This window comes from Lactuca sativa, chromosome 3 (assembly GCF_002870075.4).
Source record: "Lactuca sativa cultivar Salinas chromosome 3, Lsat_Salinas_v11, whole genome shotgun sequence".
Classification (NCBI taxonomy): Eukaryota; Viridiplantae; Streptophyta; class Magnoliopsida; order Asterales; family Asteraceae; genus Lactuca; species Lactuca sativa.
The window spans coordinates 232,677,022-232,690,754 of record NC_056625.2 but is presented as its reverse complement, the minus strand read 5'-3'; positions in this window follow the sequence as shown (position 1 = coordinate 232,690,754).

Genomic DNA, 13,733 nt, shown 5'->3' with positions numbered 1-13,733 from the left:
CTCTACATTACCGTGCCTCATGTGAATGTTCACGAAGTGAATGGAATGGGAAAATGAACTAGTACTATGGTGTAGTGCTATAAGAACTACAGCCGTACTAACTACCTTAAACCGGATTTATATTAAGGCATTATGTGATAAATTGCACCATACTATAGACTGGTAACAACGACAACGTATAGTCGAAAATAAGGTATGACGTTTGGCACCTACAGACCTGCCGGTCCTGGTGTAGCTAGTAGCAAGGTGTAGGATAGTCAATCCAGTATAGATCTATACGCAAACTCACGCTCTCCCTTCAAGAGACTCTGGCTACAACCCAGGGCATGACAATTAAGGCATGCTTCCATACAGTGGATCACAATTATTGGTGTATTAATGTAAGTGTAATGTAACGAACTGTTCTATCTGTAATGTACGTGCTCTCTACCTAGCAAGTATAATAATGTACTATAATGTTCTAGAAAGTATTGACTCATGAATGAACTGACTCATTGTATGATATCGTGTTCTAGTAATAGTTCTAGTATCCTCCTAAACTACCCATACGGTAGCTTACTAGTAATCTAAGTGGTACGTATAGACATGGATGTATACCCTTGCTACCCAAGGGCATAGGATGAACTGGAAGGACCTTTTATGACTATATATATACATGATATATAACTAATATTTAAACGACTTTCGGATGAGTACCCGATATCCCACCAGACCACATCTCAAGCGCGAAAAGGAAATAGGGTGGATAGCCTTCCTAAGTCTTTTAAACATTTCTTATATAACTATACATATAGAGACATGCAATTTATAATAATATAAAAGCTTAAGTAAATTTTGTAAGACATTTGTAACATAAATATTATTTTCAGAAAAGATCGACTTGATGTCAATCTACAAAACAATTTGAAGGCATAAGTATGATAAAACAGTTTTGGGTAAAAGGAAACATTTGTTTGAAACACAGTTGTAAATAAGTTTGAAAGGTAATGTACATAGTAAGATGTACAGTGTAATAAGTAGTTTAAAACTTATAAAATGTTTATAAAAATCATTTGAAGGAAACCGTTTGGTAAAACGGCTAATGAGTAGCCAAATCTTTTGAATGTTGTATATTAATCACATGTGATTGATATAATAACTAGCGTAATTCTACTTATTAATCGCATGTGATTGATATAATAACTAGCATGATTCTACTTGTATCCCCCCCCCTTTAAAACATTTAAAAGTAGTTTAAAACATTAGTTAAGGGGTACGAACTCACCTGTAGTAAGTGACTGGAATTGAACGGACTGTTATCGTACGGAAGGATCGGACAAGTGCTTGGTGTCAAGTGAAGACTTAGACACACACAATGATCCTAATTACATATGAAGACATATGTATATAAATAATTAGAGATTAAATCACTAATTATACAAGTATAAATATTTAAACGCGAGTAAAACACCTTTGGTCAAGTGCTAGGAGGCTAATGGGTTGCAACAAAGGAGTGCAATGCCCCTAATGGAAGTTTAAGGTCTAATGACCTTAATCATTGGAGTTTACGGCCCAGGGGAGTAAGCTCCTGGCCGTAAACTCTCAACCAAGGCCTAAATGGAGCTTAGAATTATCACAACTCTAGTGGGGAATTGTTTCAAGGCTTAAACAAGTTTTTGGGTACCATATTGACTCCTTTGGGGAGTTTACGGCCCATAGACCATATTCCCTTGGAGTTTACGGCCGTAAACTCCCTTGGGAGGGTTTTTATGGTGTTTTCAAGTCTCAAACATTTCTAGGAACTAAACTAGGCTTTGGTACTTGTCTTTAGAGGAGTTTATGACACATTTGGCACCATTTTTATGGAGTTTACGGCCCTAGAACCTTTTGGGCCGTAAACTCCCTCACTCATGGGGTTCTAAGTGTTTTAACTAGTCCATAACTCATTTAGGTACATGCCCAAATTGTCTCTTGGCTTAAGGAAGGGTTTAGGGTGTCCTTTGACCCCTTAATAGGAGTTTACGGCCCAAGAACCACTCTTGGCCGTAAACTCTTCAACACTTGTGCTTTTCTTATGTTTTATAGGTTCTAAACACATTAGGGTATTTGTCTAAAATAGAGTCCAAGCCTTAGGTGTCTTAAAAGCACCATTTGAGCAACTTACATGGGAGTTTACGGCCTAAGCTCTTCTTGGGCCGTGAACTCCTAACTTGGGTGTTCCTTGGTTGATTTCTTGTCTCAAATGTACCTATCTATTATCCTTAACTAGTTGCCTAACAAGGAAATGGGACTAGATGGCCTTTAAGCTTGATTTTGGAGTTTACTCCCCAAGAACGTTCTTGGGCGGTAAACTCCCGGATCTCATGTATTTGACATACAATCTATGTTAATAAGCATAAAACAAGCATTATAACACAACTAGAGAAGTGTACTCACGATTTGGGATGAAAACCCGAAGATCCGTGAGAGAGAATTTGGCTTTTCTCTAATTGGAATTCAACTAATGAACCAATTTGGTTCAGAATTCTATTTATAGTCCTGAGATTTTTGGCAGAAAATATTTCTATTCTCGGAATGGATTCTAATGACCTAGAGTAATGGAATTACAGTGTTGCACAAAATCCTAGTGCATCCACTCTCCTAATATCTCCTTAGGTGTAAAACCCTGAAAACTGCCAAACTTATACTCGAAGTCTGAATTTTCACTGTAACTGCTCTACTTCTATTGGATTGAAATGGTTTGATTAGAATGGAAATTTCGGGTTGTCACATATTTATTTGTATTTTATGTTAATACCGTCGTAATAAAATAAATAAAAGCTAGTAAATTACATTTCCATTTAGTCTGAAAAAGTTTATTTTTATTACGACCATTTAACCGGGTAAAAAGTTTAAACCTCGTTGAACATAAATATCGGGTAGTCGTATACCGGGTACAACACCCAAGCCTTATATAAAGGAGGGTGGACACTCTTTAGAAACCTTTTACCACACTAGACCCACTTTCTCTCTCTACTCTCTCTCCTCAAGTTCAATTTCGCCTCAAAACCGCAAGTTTCCGCCTCCAAAACGTAAGATCCCTTACCCTAACTTGTTCTAGACATCATTTATTGTTGTTTTAACTCAAAAATTGTTCATGAAGGCTGAAAAAGAGGAGTTTACAGCCTAAGAACATCCTTAGGCCGTAAACCCCTAAAATGTTGTCAAAAGTGCCAAATTTCTTCCCTTTAAGCTTAGAAACTAGTTTTGGACTTAACCTAGAAGTGTTTGAACCTTGAATCAACAATTTTTTTTTGGGAAAGAGGCCGAGGCCTCGGCAAAGATTTGAATCAACAATTTTTAGGGCTTGAAAGAGGGTTTACGGTCCAAGCACATGCTTAGACCATAAACACCCTCTAAGCTTGCAAATCAAGCCCAAAACACTTCCAAATCACATTTAAGCTTAAGATATGGCTTAGGGACTTGCTAATTCGGACTTGGAACACCTAAATCTTGTCATTTGAGGGGTAAACAAGAGCTTACGGCCCAAGCATATGCTTAGACCGTAAACTCCCCTAAAACATTCCAAATGAGAGTTTAATCCCCCTAAAGAGCCTTATACCCTCACTAGAACTTGTTAGGAATGAGCCAAGGACATTGAAAGCAAAGAGTGTGTAACAACATAAAATTTCAAAACAATTTTTCATTTTCAAAACATTCATTTACTCACAAAATAACACCAAACATATTGCATCAAATGTATTTTTCACAAAAATATCTCCCCAGAATCCAAAACATAAACTCCACAAGTGTATACGGATCATGCTGGCGCTTTCCCGCGCTCATCACTTGTACCTGAAACACATCACACAACAACTGTAAGCATAATTGCTTAGTGATTTCCCCAAAATACCACATAAAACACATACGCCACTGAAGGCTATAATACGACCCTCCGGTCGATGTGTCTCAACGGGACCCTCCAGTCCCGTAGCTCGTTGGACCCTCTGGTCCGGTCATAGCTCATTGGGCCCTCCGGCCCAGTCTGTATCGTTGGACCTTTCGGTCTGGTCTATAACAGCATACAACATACACATAACACATAGCACATAATCTCATACATAACACATAAGACCCTCTGGTCTACACAATATACCGCTCTAGGTAATGTATAGTGAGCAGACTCACCTCAATGTCTCGGTAAATATCTGACTCGGAATAAATGTGATCTAGCCTCTGCCTAATCACACAAAGTAATACACTCATAAATACAACTGAACTCAACCCTAAAAGTCAACAAGGTCAACGGTCAACTTTGACCGGACTCGGCGAGTGCACTAGGGTGACTCGGCGAGTCTACACGTGTCCACTGACTTTCTTAGATCCTCTCTTGACACGCCGAGTACCCCCTGACTCGACGAGTTCCACCTGGCATGAATCGCGGGGCCACCATGACTCAACTCGCCGAGTCTCAAGAACAACTCGGCGAGTTCCGGCTTGAACCCAGCCCCCTGACTCACCCTGACTCACTGAGTCGTTCCCTCAACTCGACAAGTCCACTCACTGAGTGATTACGGGCAAACTTCATACTACTCGCCGAGTCTGTTCTTCAGACTCGGCGAGTTCATGCCATGCATAAAATCAAAAACACTTCTGAGGTCAGATCTGTTCCATTCAATCATAGATCTGGCCTCCCCAAGCATGATAATCACATAAACTCCAAACCTTGATGCTCAAACAACATCTATTTGCTCCTATATGATGTTTTGGCCCCATAATTCATAACCCATGGTCAATGCTCCCATGAATCCTCAAAAAGATTGAGGAATAAAGCTTCTCTGGACCTCTATGGACCCCATTCCAAGTCTCATCACAAATAGGGACGAAATGGACATCAAATCTAACCAACAAGGAGATCAAGAAACCCTAAACCCCTATGTTCATCATAACAACAAAAAGGGAGCCAAAATATTACCTCTAAAGTGATACTCTGAGCTCCAAATTCGAAGAATGTCCACCTCCCTTGCTTCCTCGTAGCTAGAACCTCCTTTGCCTTGCCAAACAATGCTTCAAAGGTTAACAATGGCCTTCTCTCTCTCCCAAAACGCTCAAAATCTCTCTAGGGTTTCTCTATGGGGTTGGTGGCCGCAAATGACGGCCATAAGCCCCTTTAAATAGGCCTCAAACCCTGGAAATTAGGGTTTCATTAAACAGCATGGACTCACTGAGTCCACCCTTGGACTCGCCGAGTCCAGATGAGAACCCGCGTGCAAAAACCGCGACCCTACTCGGCGAGTTTAGACTCCAACTCGCCGAGTCTCCTCACAACACCCAAAAATAAAAGAATAAAAATAATACCTGGGAATCCGGATGTTATAGAGTGGAGGTGTCCAAGAGTTTACTACCGTAAACCATGGGGTTTACGGCCGTAAACTCCCAAGGAGTGGTCCTTGGACCGTAAACTCCAAGGGAGTACACTTTTGGAACCTTAAACACCCCTATAGCCTTGTATATTGCCTTAGAATCATTACTAAAACCACAAGAGGCTTAAAATCATTCACTTACACTCCTCCCATGAGTTTACGGCCGTAAACTCATGGGGGGTTTGGTATCTCAACCGTAAAGTCACTTAACGTGAGTTTTAGAAGAGTAAATTCCATGGTGAGGTCTTGTACTCTTTCCTTACAACCCATTAGCCTTCTAGCACTCACCCATAAGACCTTTAATCACATTAGGATGCCTATATGGGTATAATTAGAGTCTAAATCACTAATTACTTGTAAACATATGTATTCATATGTTACTAGGGTCATAAAGGGTGTATAAGTCTCTACTTGACACCAAACGCTCATCCGACACTTCCACCTGATCTACTCCTTGCAGGTGAGTTCATACCGCTTAATGAACCTTTTTAAATGTTTTTACATGTTTTAGGGGGGGGGGATGCAAGTAAAATTCTACAAGTTTTTATTATTAAATCATATGTGATTTACCAATTGTCATCAAAAAGGGATTTTCTACACTTTTAGCTGCTTACCAATAAAACTGTTTTAGTTGACTATCAAATGCATTTTTAAGATTTAAATTGTTGTTAAAATATTTTCAAAACTATGTTTAAATTACTTTCCTTTTATTTTAATATATATATATATATATATATATATATATATATCTCTACACTAATATATTTATATAAGTAAGACTTGAAGGACTTAGGACCGATAGCTCGCCTTATTTCCTGTTCTTGTTTGATGTGGTCTTAGGGTATCTGTTGTCCGTCCGACTGTCGTTGATTTCTTAGTTATATATCATATATATTTGTGATAGATATGAAAGTCTTCATCTTACCCGCTACCTTTGCTATTCAAAGGCATGAAATCATACACTCTAGTTAACTATAATAGGTATAGTTAAGACTACTGCTCGTTACCTCTACTACTACTATACTCACTATAACTGCTATTATTACAAGTTAGTACACATATAAGAGAACACTCTATGAACTATACAAAAGACTACTATACTATAATACAAGAGAATACACTAATCCAGAGTATAACACACTATCCCTCTATAAGACACTCTACTGCGCTTACACCATGTGACCAGGGCTTTCCGGAAGGAAAGCAACACTACATGTATAGATCTATACGGGGCGGATACTATTACATCCCGACTGTTAACTACAGTCCGAGCCGACTAGGCCCAGGGGTGGCACTACATCACTACACTACGCATGACTGGGAAGGTCATCGGGTTCTCTATTATCATTCAGTCTGGTTACATGAGGGGTCGCACCTTTATCCAAATTAATACACTAAGACTTAAGTCTAAGCTAACATCCCGAAGTAAGTAAATATCTATTACTAATGGAAGTCTGCACCACTACTTCTGTTAACAGGCATAACTTCTCTTTATCTATGTTATTCATATGAGATTTATTACCGTACTTTTACAACTGAAGGTTTTCAATAATAATACTTACACACAACTCAAAGGATTTAACTTACAATGTACCTTTCTGGAAAATATAGGATTTTCTAGGGATTTCTACTACTTATAAACATAAATTTCAGTTTTTATACTATAAGATTTTAAATACTCTTATACAACAATGACACTAAATTCTTATGAACTCACCAGTTTTATGCTGATACTCGTTTTCAAAATAACTTGTATCCTCAGGTCAAAGATAGACAGGTATAGGTGTAGCTTTTGGAGAAGATGGAGCACATACAAGACCCATCTTTTATTTTTGTTACACTTTTGGTGTCTATTAAACTTTACAGTCAACGTTTGTAATTAAAATTACTATATAAATGCAATGGTTGTTGTCGCTTGTTTTTACTATTATGCAATTGTTATGATACTGTACATGACGTCCTCCACCCCAAAACGTATTTCGCCGTTATCGGTTTTGGGGTGTGACAGATTGGTATCAGAGCATTGTTTATAGTGAATCAAGTATATCAACCTATAAAAGATATACGAACTATAAACACGTCGGGACTAAAACACTCTGAACAAGAATATATACTTATAAATATTAAAATATTTCATCAAGTATATATATATATATATATATATATATATATATATATACATTCACCACTACAAAAAGGGTTAGTATCATACTAGAACAGAATAAAAGTATTAAGATTGTTGAACAGCACAATTAAGCTTAGAGACATATAGTCGCATCTGGGTAGATGTAGCCTGATCAACTATGTTTTTCCAGGAGTGACTAACATGTGCCTAAGGGTGATTGTGGTGTTGCAACAAGTCTAAAAACTTACCAACACTACCACAAGAACGTTAGAACAAGAATACTATATGATTATTCTGCATTCTACTAACTATGTATATGATAACTAAAGGGTCGTTACTGGTAGGACAATGGTTGCTAAGTGGATACAACACGGTTACATGTGACTAGGGTGTTATAGACTCAGAATATGTGACCTTTGCTTCATTTCCTGTTTTTGTTTGATTGGGGATCTGAAGTTAGGGTTGCTTATTCGAAGGACTATCTTGCTTCGGATACATGTAATTGGTATGCACTACGCAATGGATCGAAAGAGCCGAAGCTGTTTTCGAAATGTGCTCATGCCCTGAAGAAAGCAAAATCAAGTTCGTTGCTGCCACCTTCACTGAAAGGGCCCTAACATGGTGGAATGACCATGTCAGTTCACTCTCTCTAGTAACAGCTAATGCCATGGGCTGGGGCACACTGAAGGAACTGCTAAGAAAGGAGTACTTCTCTAGAGGAGAAGTACAGAAGCTTGAAGAGGAACTCTGGAACCTCAAAATGAAGGGAACAGACATAGTGGCTTATACGGCCAGGTTCTGCGACCTGGTAGCGATGTGCCCTAACATGATCCCTTCTGAGAGCAAGAAAATCGAGCGATACATCTGGGGTTTAGTGTCCCCGTATCAAGGAAATGTTTTATCCTCCCATCCTGCAACCTTTGATAGCGCCAAGGAGTTGGCCCACAGGTTGATTGATCATGAAACTCCTTCCACTCCAGCTACAGCAACCACAACTGCCACCACACCACCCAAATCAAACGACAAAAAGAGGAAGCTTTGGGATCGAAAGAAGAGCAAGAAAACTCAAACCCCCTCCAAAGACCAACAAATCGTGGCTGTCCATGCTGCCACCACTCCTGCTACCCCTGCACCAGCAAAAACTTATGTTGGGAACCTGCCCAAGTGTCCCAAGTGCCCATTCCATCACAATGGCCCCTGCCGTGAATTGCAATGCATCAACTGTGGCCGGAAGGGCCATACTGTTCGGTTTTTCAGATCCCAACCCAAACCTATCTCTCAAGTCCCCAGTTTGGGAGTAAGTCAGACCTGCTATGGCTGTGGTGAAGCGGGCCATTTCAAGAAAAACTGTCTGAAGGCTGGGAATGCGGGAGGAACAGGAAGACTACTCGCTATTGGCCACAACGAAGCAGTAGCAGATCCCGCAGTAGTCATGGGTACGTTCCTTCTCAACAACTCTTATGCCTATGTTTTATTCGATAGTGGTGCAGAAAGAAGCTTCATGAACCAAATCTTTAAACACTTACTTAAGCAATCCCCGCAACCACTAAAAGAAACATTCGTCGTAGAAATGGCTAACGGAAAGACCGAAAGCTCTAACAAAATTTACATAGGTTTTTGTTGGATTAGTGTCTAAGTCCATAACTATTTTGGTATGTACTTGACCCGATGGTGCATGGTCCTTTTGGGTTGCCTTCACCAAAGCAACTTGATAGGATGAATTATGGAGAGAAATGATTAAATATGATTTATTAATATATTATGAGAATAATATATTAAAGGAGAAATCATATTGTTTAATTAATATTAGTCAAGAATTAATTGATAATTAGTTTTGTGACTAAAAGAGATTAATTAAACTTAAGGGACTGGAATTGTAATTATAAGATAATTGCAATATGGGCTATGGATTGTCTTAAATTAAGGAGTGGACGAATTCTATGGGAAACCCATGGGGAAATCATCCAAGGCCTTAATTAAAGGAGTCCATGGGTTTCTTAGGGCTTAGGCATCCAAATTAGGGTTTCCTTGTTAGATAACCCTAATAGCCTCACTATAAATAGACCCCTTATGACCCAAAAACGTGGACATGACTTCTTCTAGGGTTAGAACACGTTTAGGGCAGCCTCCATCCTCTCTCCTCTTCATCCTCTTGCTTATGGTGTTTGTGAACCATTAGAGGAATGACACTTGTGACTCTAAGCCTTCCAAAGTCAATACAAGGAGATTTGGGATTGTTATTGCTACATAACAATCAAGGTAACATCTTAAACCTATTCTTATGTTAATATGATTACTTGTATGTTAGAATTAGGGTTTATAGTCTTGGATAACTTGCATGTACAATAGAGAAACCTAGATCCAAGCATTAGGGTTTGTATGAGCACATAGGATGTTCTTAGGACCAAAACCCATCAGTGGTATCAGAGCCTAGACTGGTTTCTCTTGTAATGATGCATCATATGATTGAAAAATTCGATTTTTGTGGTTCTGGAGGCTGGACTCGCCGAGTCCATAGATGAACTCGCCGAGTCCAAGGTGACTCGACGAGTCCATGTCTGACTCGGCGAGTCGACTCGTCAGAAGGAGGGAAAACCGGGATTTCTTGTTGTTTTTGCTTAAGGATAGTTTCCTTATCATATTAGATCAACATTAATCCGATTTTATGATATATTTGAATATATTCTTGATCTAATTGAAGATATTTATCAATTAATAAGATAATTGTTTCCTTATGTGATAATTGATTAATTATTTTGATTAAATTGGTAAATTGTTTGGCAAGAAATCATTAAATAAATCAAATATGGATAATTATGCGATTAAATGTTAATTCAGATTATTTGTTATTTGATCCTTGTTGTTATGAAAAGTTTCATATTTTCCCCTTTAGGTTTTATAGTTTAGATTTGAACCCAAAAGTTTTGTTGTTTAGAAATTTAAATAGTTAAAACCCTAATGTTTTGAAAAAGGTTTCAAAACTTGCCCTCAAGTTTTGGAATTTAAATTTTGATTAATTGTTTAATTTTGATGTATATTTAAATTCTAAACCCTAATGTTTTGAAATGTTTCAAAACTTGCCCTCAAGTTTTGGAATTTAAAAGTTGATTAAAATTTTAATTAGGAATGTTAAATTCTAAAACCCTAGTATTGTTTTGAAAAGTTCAAATCACACCCTTATGGTTTTATTAATTAATTAAGATGTATAATTAAAAGAGGATTAATAAATCCATCAAAAGTTTTGGTTTACAATTTAATTGAATTAAAAGTATAATTGTTAAATTTGACCACTTAATATTTTAAAAGTGTAAAATACACCCAATACTATATATAGCATTAAAAGTCTAACATTATATATATGTATGAGTAAAAGTCAGTCTTACCGTTAGTAGGCCTCATTCACGAAGCTGGTCTATAAGGGGTGTTTAAGGAAATTGCCTATAAAATGGCGATTGAATGGGTATCCACTCTTACCCACCGCACTCTTGACTAGTGGAGGGTCGTTAGCCGAACGGGTAGGATAGGACGAAACCTTCCATTATAAGTATGACGAAGTATAAAAGTAACTAAATGTTTTCATAAAATTCCCAATCTTAGTTACTTAGGCAAAAGTGAATTGATGTAATTCCATGAAATTACACTTTGTGCTCTTGCGAAGACGTTAGTGGAGCGTGTTTGGTTAACTGGCACACTAAATGGTTCTAAGCAAAGGTAGCAAAGGGTGAATCAATGTTTGTCATAGTTCGGTGGAGCGTGTGTGGTTTACCGGCACATCGAATAGGTGACTGTAACATGTGAGGGCACCATGTAAGTTTGCATGGTTATTCACACCCGCTTTGTGATCCTCGGCATCCCAGTCACAAACAAGAGGGGCATATCGAGATTTAAACATGCCATTGAAATGTTCAATGAATCTCAAAGGATCTAGGAGTTTTCGTAGATTTAAAACTTAAATTTCTTTTTTGTTTTTCATGGTGGAAATTAGTGAATCGTCATTCACTTACCTTCAAATGTTCTGCAATTTGGGTTACGGCATCCATCTCCCGAGTTGTAGAATATTGTGTTGGGTCCTAGCCTTAGTATTTCATTTGGGTGATTTACTAAGGACTCAATCAATCAACTAACTTGAATTTGTTTTCTCCCGTTTTGTAGATGTCAAAGTTCGACAACTATGGTCTTCCCAAATCCCGTGGAACAAGCATTCCACATGAAGATGGTATTCCACGATTCGATCGAGGAACAAGAAATCATGCTTCACTTCCTCCACCTCCTCCAATTATTCTCCCTAACCCACAAGTTCAAAGGCTTGAAAAGTTCAAGATCACTCAAGCCCTTTTGGCAAGTAAACATAAAGAAGGAAAGTCGGTGTGTGCACACGTCCTAAGGATGAAGTCACACATTGATAGGTTAAGAATGTTGGGATCCGTTGTTTGTGAGGAAATGGCTGTTGATTGGGCTCTTCAGTCACTTCCTAACTCATATAGTGAGTTCGTAAGAGAGTACTATATGATGAACTGCGATGTGACCCTTATAGATCTCACCTATATGCTTATTGCTGCTGAATCAGCAATGATTTGGCGCAATAGAAAAGCAAAGTTGATTGGTGAATCTGCCTTCGAGACCTCTATGGATGTAGACAATGGCAACGAAAGGCAATGTCTGAAGTAGTTCCATGTCTTGTTCCGATAGAGTCAATTTGCTTTTATTGCCAATAGAAGGGGAATTAGAGACGAAGTTGCCCTATTTACCTAAGAGATCTAAGAGATGGGAGAGTCAAAACGTATGGCTTTGCTTTAGGTAAAATCCATTGACTAACTCTTTTAAGCTTCTATTCTAGATTCTTAATACATAATGTGATAAGATTACAATTGATGTTTTGTAGGATCGGAGAAAAGAAAGGAAGCTTAAGTGAAGAAGTGAGCAGAATCTAAACGTGAAGGAATGGATTTCGATCGCATTCTCGAAGATTAGATTCTTGAGCTACTACTTAAGAGTTAGAATTAGATTGCTAAGAAAGATGTATTAGCATAGTTTTTCAATGAATTGCATTGTAAGGACAAAATTTTTCCGCAATAAAATAAATTTTGATTTTATATTATTTATTTATCCTTGCAATGGCGTATATAAAAAATTGATGTTTGAATGTTTCTATTATTAGCAATAATGGATTTGTTTCTTATTATGTTATGGAAAGTCGAGAGTTTACCAAATAGGGAGAGTTTCTCATCGCCCAAGTTTCAATTGGACAGAAACTTGGAATCATGCAACTTGGTTGCACGATGAATGAGAAATTTCATATTTGGAAATTAGACTAATTCATTGACAAAGTGTCAAGTGAAGGACTAGGAGATCGAGCACACAAAGTTGCGTGTTAATCAAGTCCACCATAAGAGTAACAATGATATTCGTCATGATTTACTAAAGGTTTAGTAAATATGATTATACTTACAAGATTAAGTGTAATTATGAATTGATTGAAAAATTTTAAATCAATAGTAGAACGAATAAGAAGAATCAAGTAGGCAGAAAGATAAAAATTTCTCCATTCTAAGAAGAAAGGGAGAGTACCTTTTATGCTTTATGATAGATCTTAATGATTAAGAACCATATCTCAATTGATCCTCTAAGTGAGTCTTAATACAATTGTATGTTTAAGAAGAGGAATCAAGAATTGAAGAAATGGTTAAATCAAGAAGTAAATCATACTTCGTTCCAAAACAAGTCTTAGTGTTAAGATTGTGAAATTGAGTGATAAGTATTAAGAAGGTTTATAGCATTCATCAAATATGGAAAGTCGTGATGTCTTGGATAAGACAAAGACCAACTAGGACCAATTTATGAAATGTTTTGATAAAAGCTACACTAACTCTTGAATATTTTTTTGTCAAGAAATGTTTGTTGACAAGAGAATCTTATATGTCAAGGAGTCAGTGGGAGTCTTAATGGTCTTGAAAGGTTTCAAGAACAAATCAAATAAACCTTATTGATCAACACTAGCACACGAGTTAAGGTTTACAACCTATCGTGTTGACATTATTTTGTTTCTGTGCCATTCCAATTGAGTTAATTATGCATGTGAGTTCTATGAGTTCTCATTTTGAACGCATAAAAGGCAAGGCACCTTAATCAATGAAAGGTACATTGATAGGAAAGGGTGAGCTGCTTAACTACTTGGAAGACGTGGTGGGCAGCTGTGCTACCATAAGGCAAGAAATCGAGATTAAGAA